Below are 22,138 nucleotides of genomic sequence, written 5' to 3' on the forward strand. Positions count from 1 at the left end.
TTGCGTTTGTGTTTGCGTTTGCGTTTTTTTTTCGTGTTTGCTTTTGTATTTTCGTTAGCATTTATGTTTTCTTTTGTGTTTGTGTTTAGTTTTGTTGTGTTCCCATGTTGATACTCGCTTATAACCGTACTTCGCTCGGGTAATAGACTTTGCGTAACGCTTTGTCAGTACCTTGAGTATGTGTCTAATTTGTTTGATATCACTCTCATACACATACACACGTCCTTGCACATGAGCTTGAACATACACATGCACATGTACTTGCTAATACACGAGTACTTGCATATATACGTGCAAATGCAAATGCAGATTGACATCGGCAAAAATATAATTACATCAGTTACCTTAAACTGGTTAAGGCGGAGGGTAATTTGAATCCTGAATGTTACATTAACTTGATATTGAAAACCGGAAATCGGGATGAAAGTAGCAGCATTCCATTGTTTGTTTCTGTTCCTATAATCTAGGACGATTTTATTACTATCGATGTGATGTCTAAGCCTGTTATCAAAATGTACTACTATAGCATCAGTCATGCAATCTGATGGTTCTCCCGTTTCGCCGGCGTGTATGAAGTTAAAATAAAATCTGTTGATTAATTAAAAAAAACGATTTATAAAAAATTTAACAACTATTAAAAAAGTAAATGTCTAAAGTTATAATGGGTTGTTTTTCTTTATGTTACTAAATGTGATTATATTATTTCTTTAAAGTTACATTAAAAATGTGAGACTACCGCTGGAAAGACTGTTATAGGGCTCTCTACATGATATATAGTCTGTGATCCATGAGGATATATATATATATATATATATATATATATATATATATATATATATATATATATATATATATATATATATATATATATATATATATATATATATATATATATATATATATTATTTTTTTTATTTCTAGATTGTCTTCCTTAGTGGTGAGTACGTTATCTTACTTATTTCCGTGAACAGTAAACGAGGCAAGACGTTTACGAAGAATATAATACAATAGGCTGCGAAGCCTGAATGATAACAGGTAAAATTTGTTTTTAATCTGTTTTGTAGGATTCCCAGTTGTCTTGCTGAAGTCCCAAGGAAAGATTTATTGGATACGATATGGAATGAAAACATGAACACATATTTCATCCAAATTGAATACCATTGGGATTGTATCATTGACATCACATTGATTTGTCAGTAGCCTATTTATATCGAGTTTTATGCAGAAAGACAAACTCTAATACCAAATTACTTACTAAGTTTAATAGCACATTGTCATCATTGATAAAATTATTCCTTTCTTAGTATTTCGGTGTTTTTCAGTTAAAATGTTGCCTATTCTAAGAAAACAGTTAATATCAACATTTTTAACGTAATGTTTGTTCGAATATTACCGTAGTGTAAGTCCATTTCACTCTTAACCTTTATTTAGGGGCGGAAGAAAAAAATCACCGAAATTCTGATTTTTCGTCTTAATGGGTTTCTTCTACTTTTGGACTTTGTATTTTAGTAACAAGCTTATGTGCAATAATGCACTAAAAAGTAGAAAAGAGATGATTTTCTTTAAATATAATAATACACTACTATCTAAATTACTATTAAGAAAAGCGTGGGTCACTATAATATCTTTTGGATACCTTTACTAATATTTAGGTATAAGTATTTATATAATACATATTGATACAATTGTACATTTATATAGCAATATATATATATATATATATCTATATATATATATATCTTGAGAGATAGAGAGAGAGAGAAAGAGTGAGAGAGAGAGAGAGAGAGAGAGAAAGAGATTCAATGATCTGATCACTGAGTAACTCATAGATATATCAGCACTTCCGGTGTAGATCACTCAACTAATTCAAGGTTAATAAGCCTATCTTTTCTGTGCTTCGACTCGAAGCATTTTGAATTTATAAATAGAATAACAAAAGGAAGGAAACGAAATTTTAAACTGATTTCCGCCATTAAAATATAACATGAAACCTACAGTTCACGACACACCGCGTAGCAATTTAAAATAAATATTAGGCCTATAGGTTTAATACATACGGCATAGAATCTAGAAATTTAGATCTAGTATTCTGGTTAGTAGTTATTGCATGTTTATAAGAATATAGTCTAGAATCTGATTATACGGCTGCATAAAAAAGTAAGTTTGAAGGAAATAGAATAGGAATCTACAGAAGCGGAGGTAAGAAGGTTAAATTAGTAATTAACATGATGTTTATTGTAGTTTCACTGTTTGTTAGGCCCAATTATTAAATCATTTGATCAGAGGTTAAGCTTGATCATGTGTGGTATCTATTGTGGTGCATTGGAATGAAAAGCCCACATACTTACATATAGAATCTAGTATAGGCCTCTACTATACTGCCCTATACTTTAAACTTGTTACCACAAGAAAAAGGCCTATTTACTGTTACTAGTTAGAATTAAATTTAATTGAAAAATGTGTTTATCTTTATATTTTATAGCGAATGTTGCTGTTATATTTAGGCTTATAGGCCTATATACTCTATTGCTTATATACTATAGACTATATATTATATACCAATATTGTGCATTAAACTTAAAGCATGTAAGCATACAAAATAATAATAATATTCATTAGACCTATAGTAACTAAGACTAGTACTATTTAGTACTAATTTAATACTACCTTTAAACTATTAGGTATAATGAAATAATGATTAATGATTTCATAGTTTTCCGCACTCGAGAGGAAAGAGGTTGTATGGAAATAGAGACTAAACCTTGCCAACATACTGGATTTCTGTTGATGACAATAGCAGCAGATAGTATGCTGCTTAGTTAATACTAAAAACAATTGATTTTAGTAATTAGTGGTAAGCTCATTTTTAAAATAAAATATTATAACATGGTATCGCAAAGATTCAGGTTGTCCAATAAATGGTAATTAGAGTCAGGGTTATTTATCAATTAAACGAATTGAATTATTTCCGTTTTGATAAACTCTCTCTCTTTATAACTATTAACGCTTTATCATTGAGTTTCTCGAGAGAAATATACAAGACAGCGGTAGTTATCATTGACTCTGTCATTGATAATTTCATCGAGTCTTACAGGGTGTTATCAAAATGTATTTTATGCAATACAATTTTCTAGCACTTTACATTTTTACTTTCTCGTATATACGAAATATAGAGAAAGTCTTGTCGATATTTTTGCAAATCTCGACGTTTTACACTTCCCTGAGTTAGAAAAACATAGTTTTGCAATCTTGTTCGTACGTCTCTGTGTGTGTGAGTGTGTGTGTGTGTGTCTGTCGGTAAATATGGTAACTTGAGTACCGTTACAGCTACGTTGATGAAATTTCATATATAACCCAAATATTATATCATATTCGGAGTTCGGTAACACATTTTGAGTGATTTCCGATAGCCGGAAGTGGAAATAATTCTACTTTAAATTATTCAAAAGCCTATAACTTGAGTGTTATTTCAGACCGATAAAATGAAATTTCGGGAACCGTACATTTCTCCCCCGTATTTACCGCCCGGAGCAATTACCCCCTGTCAAATACCCCCTGTCAATTACCACCCTATGTAATTAACCCCTCCCCCAAACTATATATACACAATATATATAACAAAATCTAAATGTACAAACATGAATAAAGGTTAAAATAAGCAACATAAAATATAAATTTTTGAATTTTTATTTTCTGAAATAAAAAAAAAGGAAAACTTACAAACATTAATATATATATCCACAAATGAACTTACATGAATAAATTTAAAAAAGCTAACAACATAAAATAGTACATTTCTGAATTAGAAAATCGAGGAAAGCGTACAGACATTTAAATTTGAATGCTGTTTGCTTTCCCTCTTAAATAGTCCATGAGATTTCTGTTGGCATAGTCCTTAACGATGTTAAAAATACGAGAATTCATGTTACGATATTTTGTTCTTGGTGGCTCTACTGGGTGTGCGCCAAGCCGCTGACCGATGACCACTTTGTGAATACCTTCCTCCGTTTAAGAACATTGATGAAGCGCCAGATATTAGGATGGTCAGCAGCAACTGCAGCTTGCATTTTACGGTGCCAACCCTAGACGCTGTTGTTGGTGCGAGGTAACTCATTTTCCACCCTGTGGTCTATGTTCCAGATGTGAGGCTCATAAAGGGGAATAGCTCGGCCTCGACGTCTTTCTTTTCCAATATAATTATCCTCAAAATAATCCATTAGCTGTTGCATTTCATTGGTATTTTCCGTATGTTCTCGAAGTTCTTCAAACACATCTACAACATCTGCTATTGGCACAAAAGCCAAAGCACCTATCATCCTTACCATGACAGCAAAATCTGCTTCATCCACGTACTTTGTTTGAAATCCAAGAGCCTGTACTTTTCGGTATAGGCTCTGTGTCAAATGATAAAAACAGCCTTGGACGTGTATGCCTTCATAACATTCAGAAACAACGTTCATGGCGGGTTTTTCATAATCCAACATAGCTGAAATAGGCCGGGCGGCCGGCATTAGTTCTTTTAATTTTATAAAAAGACGGCGATAGGTTTCAGTCGTTTTGTTTGGCAGCAAACAGTACAGGCATGCAATGATGTCGCCGCTGATGAGGGCATGAACTGTATAAAATTGGAAAAATATCTCAGTCACAATGCTAAAGGTTCCATCCATAAACAAATGTAAAGATTGTTCTAATAAAGAGGACGATTCATTAGTGCCAAATATTAATATTCTGTTTTTGTCGCTAACACCACTATCAAATAATAGGAAATTCTCACCACTAGAAAGTTTCTTGTATTCCTCCGGCAGTTCAATGGTAGAGCGACCGGTTGGAAGAGGATGTTGAACATGATTAGCTTGTCGCTGTTTTCGAATATGATGCCGCAGATGTGGAATAGGAACCATCTGCACAGACGCTGCTTCGCTGAGATTTTGCATCTATCTACCAATAATCTGCTGTGGTGTTTCCTCTGTTTCCAGTGCCATTTTTTAATAGTGTGTCGAACTTGAAGAACTTAGCATTGTCTTACATCTGATGCATGTATGTGTTCATGCAGAAAGCCAACAAAAGTATCGTTTTTAATGTTAATCTTTGCTTTGCATTCAGACATTTTTGTTCCATTTCCTCGACGCTTTTCATAACTAACCACACCTCTTGCTAAATCTTTTTGTTTAACATAAACATATTCACTGTGCATCCCTTTTTGAATCCCACGAATACTAAGAACTTTATCCATGCTTAAATACGAATAACACAAAATTTAGTTTCTCTTATTTTGAATCATAGACAGATCGAATATTTCAGATGACTTGCATCTATAAACTAAAGCGTCGAACGAGTCTACCCAAAATATATACCCGACACCGCGGTGGCACGACGGTCAACTCAAAAGACAACGTCAAAAGACAAACCACATCAAACGCAAGCCATATGAGCAGCGGCAACACATTTAGGGTGTAACAAATTTCATTCGTCTGCCACACAAGTCCACTCCCCACACATGGTGCCTTCCAAAATTTGAATTATATGTGTTTCAAAAGTTAAAACCGACTGGACATAAAAAGACTGTATAAAGAGCGGCACCTCAATTAAGACTTACATTTTCGTCATGCGCTTTTAAAATCCACTAATGTAATGTGTGGGGTAATGTCTTGTAGCCGAAATTTTACATGTAATTATTTGCTTTCTAGCGAATATTGAGTAATTTCCGTTTACTGGAAGTAGTAATTTACGCTATTTCCGATTTCTCAAAAAGAGCATTCGAATTTTTAAAGTACTAATAATATTCCGCACTATTATGCACATTTTATTTGGAGGTTCACTTGGTGTGCAATTCTTTTTCCTATGAGATTGTATCGTATTTTAAAAAGTTATGGTAATTAAAAATAGATTAAAAATCATGTCTGTATCCCGAGTTGCCATTCACCCTAGTTTTATATATTATTATGAATATTCGAGAAAGTTTAGGGGAGATCACTCCCGGTTTATTTATTTTATTTACAATAGAGTTGCATAACTAAAACTATTGCGCACGAATTGAACATGAAAATTAGCGCATACTATTGCGGAAAGAGTAGTTCAATTTAGCCAACTCATTTAATTAATTAATAAAGAATTAATAAGTCGTCCAATGAAGTCAAATTTAATGTCATATTGCATCAACTTGAGGTCTCGGCACATGCCAACTTTGAAATGCATCTGTCTGTTAGAATTGCCCTAAATTTCGCTCACCCGTTTCGATCTATGACGACAGATAGACAGACTGTCGACAGACGGACGACAGACAAAGTAAGCTAGTAAAAAAACTAACTTTAAAAACAATTTAATCCATCATTAAAGCTAACGTCTAAACAACAACGTTCGATTGGAACAATTGGGATTTTCCACTTTGTACCATTTGGATGGGATGATTTAAAGAAACAAAATGGGAGTATACGGATATTTTTTTTATATACCGCCCTTGCGAAATTTAAAAAAATATGTTGTATCGAACCCTTTCCTGGAGTGTTCTAATCAACTCCCCATAGTTTCGTGGCGATCGGATGAACAGTGTCAAACCACAATGGACTTTTCATACCGTATAAAGAGAAGAATCAAATCGTGCCCTACCGGGATTTGATTTTTTTTTTTTTGCAGGAACTTGCCCAGTAGTATTTTCAATAATTTTACAAACTTTCATTGCACTCGGATGAACAATGTCAAACCGCATTCGACTTTTATTTTTTTATATACCTTATAAAAAAAAATTGCATCCTCCCGGGGCGCCACCCTTGCTTAATTAAAACAGATTTCTTTGCAGGAACCTTCCATGGGGTTTTCGTATTAACTACGCAAAGTTTGACGGCGATCGTATAAACGTGTCAAACTGCTATCGACTTTTATTTTTGTATACCGTATATAGAGAAAAAAAATCGCGCCATACAGTAGTGTTACCTCAGCGAATTTAATTTTTTAGGTACCTCCTATGAGTTTCATGGCGATCGGATGAAGGGTGTAGTAATGCATAAAAGGCAAACACACACACAAACTTACATTGCTTTATATACATATATAGGCCTATATATATATATAGGCCTATATATATATATATATATATATATATATATATATATATATATATATATATATATATATATATATATACCTATATATATATATATGTAGATTAAGGCCTAGGATTATTTAGTAAAGAAACTCAATGATTTTATATTTTATATATATTTTATATATTTTTTTAACTAATTAATTTTCGTTTGGTCTACTGTTTTTTTGCTTTAAATCTAGTAATTTAGTTTATCATTCAATCTAGATAAATTCATTGTATTCTTGAAATAATTAAAATTTAGATTTATAATACATTTAACGTTAGAATAGGCTACATGATCTAATCTTCCATGGATGTCATGGTTGTAAATAAAATATTTGTTCTAAACTTTCATAATTAAAGGCGTGTTTCTAAATTAGAATACTTCTGTTAATTATTTTTACGTCTTTAAATATTTTTTAAATAATATTTTCAATTTAAACATAGTAAACTTTGGTTTTTGGTATGGATGTTGTTGAAAAACTTCATTCGAGGATAATGCGGATGGAAAAGGTAATGTTAAAAAAGTGGCGTGGTTGTTTCTAGATTATGATGAAAGTGGAGTTGTTATATTTAGCTGCATTCGTATAATGCTGACTGTCGTTCCCAAATAATACAATTTTTATCAAATTTAAGCACTATTATTATTTGTAGTTTGCAAGAAAAACGGTAACACTATTATTTGTTTTGAAAGAAAAAACCGCTGATTACCAACGGTTAAAATAACTGTTAATTGTTACAGAACACTAGATTAATAGTAGAATTTACAATTATTTTATTATATGTGTGGGGCACAACTGAGTTTTTAAGAATTCGTGTTATTAATGCTGAAAAACTTACCTGGTAAGGTCAGTTGGGTATCCAATTATTATAACTCTCTGTTGTGAAAGTTGTCCGTTTAAAGAAACATATTTAGGCTGACGATACGAATAAAAAATGCTGATTAAAATTACTATATTACAATTTAAGTGTAATTCATCTTTTGAGGAAAAAATATATCTAGCATTAACCTTCTTGGTAAACACATTTATTTTACAACTAAATGTTTATTAAAAAGCTAACCAAAATGTGTTGTGTTAACCCAGCAGGCGTAAAAAAACCAAATGTAAATTTTATACAACAATTATGTAGACATTCATGCGTTGTATAGAAATTATCCTTATGAACCTATTGTTTATAATAATGGGTGCTTGGTGTTGTACTTTTATGTAAGAATTTTACATTCTTTTTCCGATGGGTCAGTTATACATTTGCAAAAAGAAAATAATTACAAAAGTGCTATTTGGACACCGACTTATCATCATAACAACTTTGAAAATCATTATAGTGTCACGTTTTTTCATGATGTGTTATCATGAATCTATATTATTATCTTCAGAAACGTGACGAAAATCATTACATGAATAATTCATTCTAAATTTAAATCTAAACAACGCATTTTATGCATAATATTAAGGAAAGAATAAAGATAAAAAAAATTGAATTCTAATATGTATGTAAGGATATATATATATATACATATACATATACATATACATATACATATACATATACATATACATATACATATACATATACATATACATATACATATACATATACATATACATATACATATACATATACATATACATATACATATACATATACATATACATATACATATACATATACATATACATATACATATACATATACATATACATATACATATACATATACATATACATATACATATACATATACATATACATATACATATACATATACATATACATATACATATACATATACATATACATATACATATACATATACATATACATATACATATACATATACATATACATATACATATACATATACATATACATATACATATACATATACATATGCATATGCATATGCATATGCATATGCATATGCATATGCATATGCATATGCATATGCATATGCATATGCATATACATATACATATACATATACATATACATATACATATACATATACATATACATATACATATACATATACATATACATATACATATACATATACATATACATATACATATACATATACATATACATATACATATACATATACATATACATATACATATACATATACATATACATATACACACACATATATATATATATATATATATATATATATATATATATATATATATACATATATATATATATATATATATATATATATGTATAATGTATCTTATATCTATATAAGTGTGTGTATGTTAAGTTCATATAAATTAATTTTTTACTTACTGGATTTTTCCACTGAAACGCATAACGTATATTTTTTATATATATATATATATATATATATATATATATATATATATATATATATATATATATACAGAAAGAGAGAGAGAGAGAAAGAGAAAGAGTGAGAGAAAGAAAGAAAGAAAGAAAAAAGGCCTACATACATCGACCATGGTCAAAATATGAACGTGAGAGAAAATCTCAATATTTGTGTTCTGTGTTGAAAACATTCACACGTAGGCAACCTCTGTTAACTCATAATGTCGTACATCGACCTCAGTAGTTACAAAAAAAAATAATGCTACCTTCGGGAAAAGTAAGGAAGACCTTATTCCTGAAGTAGTAGGAGTACAAAAGGCGTTTTTTTTTTCAAGAAACCTTAAATGGTTGTTAGAAATCGTGAAACATATTATATCCTTACATTGTTTATTGTTGTGAAAAAAATATTTTAAAAGACGTCAAAGACATTAGGGTTTTGCGTAGTAGAAGTAACTTTCTAAAATAATAATTATACAGTATATTCTATGCCGTTGTGTGGAGAAAAATAATTGACGATAGATGGTATTCATTTAAGTAATAATTGCAATAGGCCTACATATTAAAATATTTGTCCACATGAAATTAACTGGAAAAATAATTGTAATATAAAGTTCTAGTTCTTTTATCGTCGAATACTATGCTTATTTTACTTACTTTTGTATTATTAATTGACGCGCAATAAAATAAATCATTCTTAAGTTTAACTATATATACTGCCAAGCTTCGCTCAGGTTTGCTAAAACATTGAGAGTTTTAATGCTTATTTAGTTAGTGATTGGCTGATATGGAAAACTTAAGATTAAACAGTAATAGTAATTTCTGAGAATTCCTGGAATGTTCAAAATTTATTACTTGAAATGTAATTAGAACTACCAAGGTTCCCTGAATAGTTATATTATATTATCTTAACTTTTAAAATTAACTACAGCATTTTAATTAGCATACATACTTTAATACTTTAATACTTAACACACATTATACTCAAATGAATGCTATACTTCTTCATTGTCTGTGTTTAAAATAGTATAAATTATTTGAAAAATATTTATTTAAAAAAGTTACCTCCCTTGTAAATTGACCGAATGTCGTAGTCTTTGTTTACTTTCTTTTCACAAACAATTGCAATGCTAATATAAGAAAATACGGTATCTGGACATACTTACACGACCATAATGGTTTTTTTCCGAAGGGAATAACAAAATTTTGTTACCCTTCAGGGTCGGTCTACGACCTCACGAAATATCAGGGTGATCGTTCTTTTTTTTAAATATATAGCTGATTTAAGGAGAATATCACTCACTCATTATCACATTTTAGCCCTCGCTTTGCGAGCAGAGGCTGACCGATAGATTATACATAAGGCAGATTAATTTACTCAGCACTATGCAAAAAAATGAGCCAGATGACCCCGTGAATCCTGCAAATTTTGAAGCGCCTGCGGCGTCAGGAAGTGCCCTATCTGGCACCCTACAACATTGCTTTATATATAGATAAATATACATTAATTTTACACGTTTTTGTTAAGTATAATTAAAACTATTATCAGTTTATTAAACAACATAAAACAACATATCAGGCCTATTAAATTACTATATCAAATCTACATAGTCGTCACTACCAATTATAAAAATTTGCATGCAATGCAAACTGAAGATGTAAATTACATGTATGATGTATTTTATATTTTACCAGCGCATTGCCGCGGGGATAAATGGAAGTCTGACGAAACATAAGAACGGTTTCATCAATGCGTTACCAATCCTATGTTCTTAGTCGCGTGACATTGTTTCTTAAAACTGAGTTATTTAAATGTAAACAATACCTGCGTTTGGATCATAAATAACAAGATACTGGTTTAACTACACTACCGCATGAAAACCAAGAATGTACGTTAATCACTGACCGAAATAATGAGGTAGAACACACTTCGGTGACTGCCCATGTGTCAGAGACGTAGAGTGGCGCTCTCGGACGCCCTCGATTACACTACCGTAGAAGCGTTCCTGGTCACGCAATCTACGGTTGCGCATGATGGCATTTAACGCAGAATATAGCAGTACTCCTTGCCCGCTATGCAGGACGCACGATTAACGGATGCGAAGTGCTAACATAGCCGCTCTGGAACACTGGACGCCAAATTGTGTATTGACATATCACAGAAACCTCCCCTGCAGTGTTCTCGTTAACTCCGCAAAGTTTCATGGCAATCGGGTGAACGGTGTCAAACCGAAATGGACTTTTATTTTTTATATACCGTTTACAGAGAAAAAACAATCGCGCCCTACCGGGGCGTCACCCCTACGAGTTTGAAATTTCTTTTTTCTCAGAAACCTCTTAAGGAGTATTGTCAACAACTTACCGAAGTTGCGATTTGATGTAAGGTGTGGTGATGCGTAAAAGACAGACAAACAAACTCATATACACATACATTGCTTGTTATATATATAGATAGACTAGTTATCGGTACCTTTTACCAGTGAATTTTTAAATAGTATACTTGTTTGAGAAAAATGTTTCATAAAAGAATGATTTGTCAAACTGCAATGTACTTTACTACTCTTTGACCGTTATTAATTACAAAGCATACACATAACTAAATAGCTAAATAGCTAAAAATCCGACGCACTAGTCTTTAAAAGCTTATTCCAGATGGTTCAATGCTTGAAGACTTGTGGTTTATTACAAAGTAAAGTTTCCTAATTTAGTTGTAGCCCTTGGTTGAGTGTGTTTACATGGATGCGAGAAGTGTTCACGTGATTTGTGTCAGGTGATGGATGTCAGAAAATGGCTAGTGTGTGAAGTAGATTGATGTAGTGTGGTTGTGTGCGTGGCTGTGAGCGTGGAACTTTGTGTTAACTCTTTACAATTCTCAGGTTTAGTAGAAAAATATTGGAGTACACTGGTCTCAATTGTAAAATGTCCACTAGACATTATTAAACAAGGAAAGTATATAGTGTTATGCACCATTCTTTAGGTAATTGAATAGAGAATCAGCAGAGATTAAAAAATCCAATGTAGCAGGTATGGCCTTGAGGGCACAATTAATTAATTAATTAAATTTGATTTTACTTTTTTAAAAACAATTACATGAAAATCACCAAGAACAAAAAAAATAAGCCAAGTCCTATAATGAAACAAAGTAATGTTTATTGGATAGATAAATCAATTCTGCATTTAAAAAAGGTGATGTGATGCATTTAGGACAAGAACTAAAAAAAATATACAATACACAATAACATGACCTGTGTAAGGGGAAATAAGTAAAAAATTTATAAAAAAGTAATCTGCAAAGAAATTAATATAAAATAGGATAAGGTTATTGATAACAAAATAAAAACAATAAGATTCAAGAAGATTCATGAAATTATAACAAACAGTTACTCTTTTTGTGAATACGGATATGTATCACAAGTGCGACACCTAGTGTTGACCCCCCCCCCCCAATATTTATTACTTATAATCCTGAATACTAATTGCTTGATCAACATACAACTGTGTATAATTACCTCCTACCTATGTTCTGCTGTTTACCTTTACTGAACCATTAGCTGTCTTATAGCTTGACATCACAGACTGTTTTAATTATAGCGCCACTTAACTGTTACAATGTCACCCTCGCTAAACCATAGCATGTCACCTCTTTTTGAAACTTTTTCAAAAGACCTATCTTTTAGGGCAATAAGAAAACCTTTCCTATTTTTATAATTGTGCCACAAACACCAATTCCACATTTAAAAGATCTTTAAATAGTTTAAGTTTAGTGTACAAGTTGTCAAAAAATAAAAGATATACCGCACGCAAGACTGATTGTGACAATATGGTAACTACATCATAAGATAGGCCAGAGGTGGAAGTCTGTGGTGTCTTGTCTTCAAACATCAGCAAACCTAAAAAAATAACTCATTTATAGATCTATAGTTAAATTTTACCATCTTTTGGAAATAGGTCTTGTAAGTCCACATTGTGCTGCATAATGGTTGGTATACATAACAATTGTCTTCACCATATCCACTGTAAAGTACAGCTTGACGAAATGACACAGGGCTCAGGGATTCCCTAGCAGCTCTTTTAGTTAAAATGTCCCCATTGACTAAGATGTGTTCCATGTTTCTTAGCAGGTTGGAATTTAGGATCTAGAGGTCCACCATCTACATCAGGATGCTGTCTTGGGTCTGAAATCAAAACATAAAATATATGTTGACTTGGCTAGATAATTTATTATAAATATAGGCCTAATACTTAGAATATAAAATAATGTAATAGCTATAAAAACAAGAGAATATTGAAATACTTAAAATATATATTAGAAACTAAGCAACTATAGTTAGTTAACAGTGAATATAAAGCAGAAATATTTAGACAAAGCTACAAGATGCTAGAGCATACACTGTAAACAGCTCCTTAGCAACCATTTTTTTTTATTTACTGGTGTGAATGGGGCATTTTATTTTATTTTTATTTAATATTTTATAAATAATATAAATACTTCATATTATATCGATATTTCTAGAAGAGGCTGGTGTAATTAATATGAGTGTTTGTTATAATGATTAATTTCATGGTGGGGCAATTTAATTAAAAATGTTCAGTCTTAACATTGAAAAAAAAAAGTTGTCAACTCACCGATGCCTGTCCCTATGTTGTGTTGAGTTATTAACTGAGATATTTCCCAAATCATCGTTTGAATCTTCGAATTCTGTTTCCACAATATCTTCATCAGACGATTCATCACAAAATCTCATATCACTTGCGGTTTTAAACATTTTATTTTCATTTAATTCGAAGAGTCTGTCTCAAATCGACTTCACTAAAAATCCAAAATGGCGTAAGCAAGGCATGCTCGGTTCAAGCGTTTTCTTTCGCTTTTTTCATAATAAGAAAATAAGTTTCGCATTTTATGTGTGTTTTTTATAAATGCTAAAACAATTAGGAAAATAATGACATTTTAAAAAAATAAAAAAGCTTAGGGATTATTATTAAAAAATACACATTTCTGCGTCGATCTTATAAGAACGATAGCTAAGGGAGAGAATTGAAAAGAGTTAAGTATCGTTATTTGTGTTGTAGAATATTCAACACTACCCCCTCCCGCCGTCCCTTTATTCCCCCCCCCCCCCCTCCATCCGGCCAGTGAATGCAGCCGTTTACAAAGAAAAGATCTTTCAGAAATTGTTACCTTCCCTCCGTTTCAAATCGTTTAATACTACATTATCTGCCCCTTATAGCCGTCACTAACCCGGTTCTACGATTGTAAACACAGATCACCTGACAGGTGGGGATGAGGGTGGTGGCTTAGCTGCGTAGTGTTTTCTATGGTCTCCTTGAAAGAAAATTATATATATAGATTATATATTACCCTACTTAAAGAAAATCGTTTATTTTTTACTTTTTAGTGCATTATTACTTAAAAGCTTCTTATTATTAAAACGTTTTTTTCGGGAAAAAAATTCAGTTGTTTTAAAGTTTTCATTTACAATAGAGTTGCATGACTAAAAACTTTGCGCAACTAATGAACATGAAAATGTGCGTATAGTGGTGCGGAATGGTTGGATAGGTCTGCCTACTAAACTTGACACAACTTTAATTAATTAATAAAACAAAATTATTAGTCAACCAATTAAGTCAAATGTAATGTCCTTTTGCATTGTCTTCATGTTTTGACACACTTGCCAACTTTGAAACGAATCTGTCAGTTAGAAATGCCCTAAATTGCGCTCGAGCGTTTCGATCTACGAATACAGGCTGTCGACAGAATGGACGAGGAAGAAAGTTAAAAAAACCTTGTAAAAAAAGATAACTATATTATATAACAAAAATAAACACAAAATGCAAGCGAATAGAAAACTATAAAGGGAAACTACTCAAATATTTTATTTGAAAGATTCTTTTTTTTATTATTAATAGGGTTTATCATTAAAAATTGAATTTTATAGGCCCTGTAAAATTTATTATCTATCTATCTATATACTACTAAAACTGGGCGCAGGGAAGGGTCGCTACGCCTCTGAGTGACAGACGTGATGTTTTTTATGGATGACCCCCGAAACACACAGTTATCCAACGGATGACGGGTAGTCTAGTATACTACTAAAACTCAAGTTTGTTTACATGTTTGAATATTTTTTTTTGTCTGATTGACTATTGTAAATGGTTCTACTCTATGTGGAGAGCTGTAAAATAGTATGTAGGTAGAGAACATTTTTTGTTTTAAGACAGACTGTTAATCACAAATTTATTTAAAGACGTTAATTAATTTATAGGTAGATTAACCACAATAATTTTAAAGTTTTAGAACAATGGCTTTCTTTGACTGAAAAGTGACGTCACACGGTTTGTTTATTTCTTAGTACAATAGAGTCCTTTCATATGACGTCACGTCCGTTCGTGATACCTACGCCGCCGCCACAGTGGTGTACATCAGACGTAAACACAATCAGCTGTTCACCAGCGCTGGACGTGTTCACCGTATGTAATGAATCGCGCCCGCGGAAAAGGAAAAATATGTTAAAAAACTTTAACTCTTAGGAATTGAAGATCCTTATACTGTTATTGACAGTTTCGTAGATAATATAAATATGTGGCCAAAATTTCTAAATAAAAATACTGTTAGTAATACTGTTTGCGTTTAGAGTTTAAGTAGACGAATCTGATCAAATGCAGTTCTCGATTTTTTGTTTCAGGTAAGGACAGTAAAATAATAAACTTCATTTTAATTATAAAAGATAACTATTAATAAAAGACAAAGTCAAAATTAATAATAAGAAGAATAAGATCTAATAGTAGGCCTAATAATAGTGTTTTAATATCTAGATCTAGAATCTAGCTCTAAATACACCCATAATAAATCAAAAGTAGTCATAATAGGCCTAATAAAGCATTTAATTGTCTCTAAGATCTAAAATCTCGCTCTATAATCTAATCATTTTTTTAGCAAACGACATTTTCTGAAATTGAAATAGATTGTATGACTAGACTTAGATCTAGAATCTGCTACTTAAATTAAATTGTAAAAACTTTATACAAGCATGTAGTTGATATTACTGTAGTAGAAGGCTTTAATAAATTACTAAGGCCTACCTACTTTGTTGTCTTTTTACAGCAATATGTATCTGATACTGGACTGAGTTTAATTAAATTCAAATAGATCTATAGTATTTGTTCTACTAAGTTTTTGTAGCCTAGTAGTACAATATAGATCATACCAGCCAACAACAAATAACCACATTATTATTATTTTGGTTAATGATTAGGCTAATTTTTTTTTTAAATCCACTGTTTATAAAAGAAACAAATCAAGCTAGAAACATTATAAGTGAGATGGTTTAGAATAATAACAATGGACCCAGTCTACAATTGATATAATTGCAGGTCTACATAGGGCCTACAGTCTAGTAGTTTACAGTAGGCACCTAGTGTGTAGCTAGTATACTAGTGTGTAGCTTTCCCCTGATAAGCCATGTGTGCTATAAATGACATAACATGACATCGAGGTGAGAAATGTTGAGGGGAGAGCAGTGGGACTTTCCCCTTTGTTCTCCCTGCTGGGCCCTGAGGGTCAAAATTATATAAGAAATACTATCTCTGTGGGGCTGGGTATCACGGAGGTGAGACATTTTCAGGGGAGGACAGGGCAGACTCCTCTTTGGTTTTATTGTGGGCTAGATACAGGTGGGGGCAGCCATCGTGAGGGTTGAACATCAGTATTAATGTGTCTGATCACTTCCCTGCTGGATTATAAGGTCTTAAATTGTATAACATGCTACCCAGATTGGTTATTACCCAAGGATTATAATATTAGTCGTTGAAGTGTGGGTTTTGTAGAAGTTAAGTGGTCTCACGTTTGCTACAGTAGATAACCTATAATATATTACTGCATTTGATCAGATTCGTCTACTTAAACTCTAAACGCAAACGGTATTACTAACAGTATTGTTATTTAGAAATTTCGGCCACATATTTATATTATCCACGAAACTGTCAATAACTGTATAAGGATCTTCAATTCCTAAGAGTTAAAGTTTTTTAACATATTTTTCCTTTTCCGCGGGCGCGATTCTTTACGTACGGTGAACACGTCCAGCGCTGGTGAACACGTCCAGCGCTGGTGAACAGCTGATTGTGTTTACGTTTGATGTACACCACTGTGGCGGCGGGCGTAGGTATCACGTGATTTAGGTCACGTGTTTGCAAGGACTCTATAACATGGCGGCTTCTATCGAAGAAGATTGTGTTCCCATTCCAAAGTTTAACGCGTTCTAAAGCTAATTTTCTGTCGGCTATAACTTTAACAATACGTCCGTTTGCTGAATTTATTACGTTCCAACACTTATATAAATTTTCAACTGTCTTTTTCATGTAGTTTTACAATAAATTTCTCTAGCTCTACAATCTGTCCAAGAAAGTTATTTATAGATCTAGATCTAGAATCTAGGTCGAATCAAAGATTTATTAGTTATAAATAACATCCAAAAAAAAAAAAAAAAACGAGACATAAGCAAACCAGACGTAGATCTAGAATATCGATAATTTTATCTAGATTTAGATTTTAATGAGTTTCTATATACTAAACTTTTTTAGACCTTTATTATTTTGTATAAATCTTTGTTTCGAATATGCTAATTTGGAAATGCTCGATCCAGGGCCTATTTGCGTAGCTTAAGATTCATACGCGGCTTCTATACCGCTAATTTTGCAAAATTATAAACGTAAATTCTAAATATAGCTCAGTCGTAGATCTAAAATATAGATAATTCTATCTAGATTTAGATAATGATGAGTTTCTATATACTAAACTATTTTAGACCTTTATTATTGTATATAAATCTTTGTTTCGAATATGCTAATTTTGAAATGCTCGATCCAGGGCCTATTAGCGTAGTTAATGATTAGATCTAGATTCTAGATCTAGATCTAGCAAGAGTTACGCAAAAACTACACTTAAGACTTAAGCAAACGAGTCGTAGAATCTAGATCTAGATAATTCTATCTAGATCTAGATAATTTCAAACCTTCATTATTTTATATAAATCTTTGTTTGGCTAATTTAAGATAAAATTTAATTTGAAAGTTACTACTACTAAACTTAGATCTACATCTATACGCGTAAATCAAGTTGCATAAGGAGACTCAAAGTATTAAACTATAGTATAAAAATTCATCTGTGACGTCAGAGTTAAATAGCTAAGTTGTTAGTGTAATCGGCTTGCATGCGAGCGGCACAGGTTCTAGACCAATACGTCAATGATATTTTTTTTTCTATTTTTTTTTAGATGTGATTGATCAAGTTGCCTATCTGAACTTGGCGGGATACAGGGCAGGTGAAGTAGAGTTAATCTGTTTGTTTGTCCTCAGCATATGAAGGGATAGTGTGGTCAGAGATATGCTCGGCTGGAATCGTTTTTAAACGGTAAAAACATGTTGTCTGAGACTTGGCGGGACACTGGGCAAGTGAAGTAGGGTTGAGTAAGTCATTTGTGACGTCAGTATATGAAGGGATAGTCCGAAATCGGTGTTTTCGGTGTTTTTAAAAGAAAAAAAAACATTTTTGAATGTGGGGTCTGTTTTTTTGTGACGTTAAGTGACACTGCAGTAGCGTAGCGAGGGGGGGGGGCATATGTCTCCGGGCGCCGACCTTAGGAGGCGCCAAAATTGGTTGGAAAAATAAATTGAAAGATTGAGGGGGTGCGAATTGAAAGTTTGGGGGGGGGGGGGTTGCAAATCGAAATCTTGAAGGGGGGTGCACATCGAAAGTAGTTTGAGGGGGGGGGGGGGTGCAAATCGAAATATTGTGTGGGGGGGAGGTTCAAATCGAAAAGTTTATCCCCGGGCGCCGAAAAGGGTCGCTACGCCTCTGAAGAACAGACGCGATGTCATTTATTGATGACCCCCCCCCCCCGAAACCCACAGTTATCTAACTAGATAAAGGGTAGTTTAGTATACTACTAAAACACAAGTTTGTTTACATGTTTAAATATTTATTTGTCTGATTGAATATTGTAAATGGTTCCTCTCTATGTGGAGAGCTGTAAAATACTATGTAGGTAGAGAACAATTGTTGTTTTCAGACAGACTGTTAATCACAAATTTATTTAAAGACGTTAATTAATTTATTGATTTATTCATAGGTAGATTAACCACATTAATTTTAAAGTTTTAGAACAATGGCTTAACTTTGACTGAATAGTGACGTTTGATAACTCATTTTTTTGTTTGTTTGTTTTTCTGATATGTTATTGGGGAGAATCTGCATTATGTGTAGAGCTGTAAAATAGGATTTTGGGTGGTACATATTGTTCCTTCTTAAACACACTGTTAATTACAAACTAATTAAAAGCCGTTAATTAATTTATTGATATATTCATAGGTAGATTAACCACATTAAGTGTAAAAGTTTAGAACAATGAATTAAGTAATAGTACAAGGATTTATTTTTCATTTTACAACAATGTTTTCAATTAATTTTTTCTTAAGACCTATATGTATTCAGTTTTCTATTGTTGCTTTTTGTGTATTGTTTTATTTATACAGCTTACAAACATTGTAAAGCCATCATTTGTTTCTATTTCACTATTATCATATATGTAAGGTACTTTTGTCCACAACGTACAAAATGACCTCAATTGCTCCTTTTGTATTCATTTTATTATCATCAAATTAATACTTTCATTTGTTTTGTTAACTTTACTAACTCTTTTATGTGAACACCAATTTTCGACCTATAAAACTCCACTGTATTACCAAACCCCGTGATAGCTACGCGCCTACCCACCACTAACCTTTCGGTACTAAACATTCAACTAAACATAAACACCGACTTGAACATACCAGCCTTTCACCCTCCCACTAAATCGCTCATACAGCAATCTGTTCGTCAAACCCTCCCCCCGCCTCCACCCACTATAAATAGTAACACCTCAGCAGTTAGATAACACAGCACATAATTTGACGCTTGGCTTGCCTTTAAAACAAACAGACACCCTCTCCACGCCTCACCAGACACATCTACCCCCTCCCCCCTCTCCCCCTCTATCCACTTACCCTCAGACGTGAAAACCCCACTTTCCCTTTAAATGTTCCAACGACCCCACCACAAACCCCAACATCAATTTCGAATATCAATTCATTTACTTATTTAAAGTTCTAAATCTTGTTTCTTTCCCCTCATCTTTCACACAGCAACCTTTAGAAAACTCAATGCGACCAGTACATAAATAAACACTCTTTTAAATAGTCAACTTAATTTGTTTCCCTACATAGAAAATGCTTCACTGTCCCATTGACACTCTCTGAAAAATTTCCTTTCCACTCCCCACCCAGACTTCTGACATTTTCATTTGACCTTCACTCCTTTTACTGTCATCCTTTCTAAAAAATTTTTATAATAATATACATGACATCATGTAAATATTCATTATGTACATGTGCAAAACCTTTCGTTTTCTTTTGAAACTATGTAAAAAATGTGATGTTGATGTACTTGTTTTAATTGCGCATAAAAAAAAAAAATAAATAAATAATTCTATGTTCTCAGTATATAAAGGGATAGTGTGGTCAAAGCCATGCTCGGCCGGAATCTTTTTTTTTTTTTAAATTCAAACATGTCTGAGACTTGGCGGGACACTGAGCAGGTGAAATAGAGTTTAGTAGAGTTTTTTTTAAATATAAAGAACCTCTTTTTGAATGTGGGGTCTGGTTATTTTGGAATAATAAGTGCTGACAGACGTGATGTCATTTATGGATGACCTCCCGAAACCCACAGTTATCTAACTAGATAACGGGTAGTCTAGTACATTTTATAATGATGAATGTAGTAATATTTTGTATATTTTGTCCTTCCCGCCCACTCACCAAGGCAATGAATTCAAAAAAATTAATTAAATATACAACATACTCGCCAGGTTCGGGATGAAAAATAATTTGTATTAGGCCCTAATCATTAGGGTTCCCAAACGGGGGGAAGGGGGAGGGGTTGCGACCCCCCGGGGGTCACGCGAAGTTCTTTCTGGGGGGTCGCCAACTAGTAGACTAAAGCCTAGCTTTGAAAAATAATTTTTAGAAGAATATCTGAAATTCGGCTTTACTAACATTACTGGAGATGGAATAAAAAAGAAACAATGCGAACTGTGCAAAGTTGTTCTTAGTCATGAGTCTATAAAACCTTCGAACCTGAAACGTCATTTTGAAACGAGTCATTCGGAACACACCTACAAAGATATGGAGTTCTTTCATCGGCATAAAAGTAGTTGCAAACGCCAGAGACTTGATCGAACAGGAAGTTTTCACCAAGGAAACACAGCATTAGTACAATCATCATTTGTTGTCGCATTAGAAATAGCCAAGCAAAAAAAAAAAAAAAAAAACTCACCAAACCCTGCCTGATGAAGATGGTGAAATTAATTCTTGGGGATTCCAGTGCAGTAAAAATGCAACAAATATCTCTGCCTAATAATACTATTCAGCTGGTTATAGTAGGCTTGTCCGTAGATGTTAAAAAACAAAGTTTGAATGAAATCAAGTTTTCACCATTGTTTGCTTTTCAAGTTGATGAATCAATAGGCGTGAGTTCGTGTTCGCAGTTACTTGTCTTTGTGAAATATATTCATTCAGATGTAAGCAAAGAAGAGTTGCTATTTTTCGAACATATAATGGAGAAAATAAATACGTTTTTTGAAACTGGATGATTAAAATGGGAAAACGGCTGTGGGTTTTAACGGATGGTGCGTCA

General features: G+C 32.6%; 1 long non-coding RNA gene across 1 annotated transcript; it reads right to left on the reverse strand.

The window, feature by feature from the left end:
* Nucleotides 1-12,543: 12,543 nt before the first annotated feature.
* LOC131929928 (uncharacterized) lies at nucleotides 12,544-14,416 on the reverse strand. The gene is made up of 2 exons (XR_009384040.1): nucleotides 14,038-14,416; nucleotides 12,544-13,586 (listed from the first exon to the last, which is right to left on the reverse strand). It is a non-coding gene; the product is annotated as an uncharacterized LOC131929928 (long non-coding RNA).
* Nucleotides 14,417-22,138: the final 7,722 nt, after the last annotated feature.

The sequence above is a fragment of the Physella acuta genome, unplaced genomic scaffold, assembly GCF_028476545.2.
Source record: "Physella acuta isolate Inbredline_101_S28 unplaced genomic scaffold, ASM2847654v3 ptg001696l, whole genome shotgun sequence".
Taxonomy (NCBI): Eukaryota; Metazoa; Mollusca; class Gastropoda; family Physidae; genus Physella; species Physella acuta.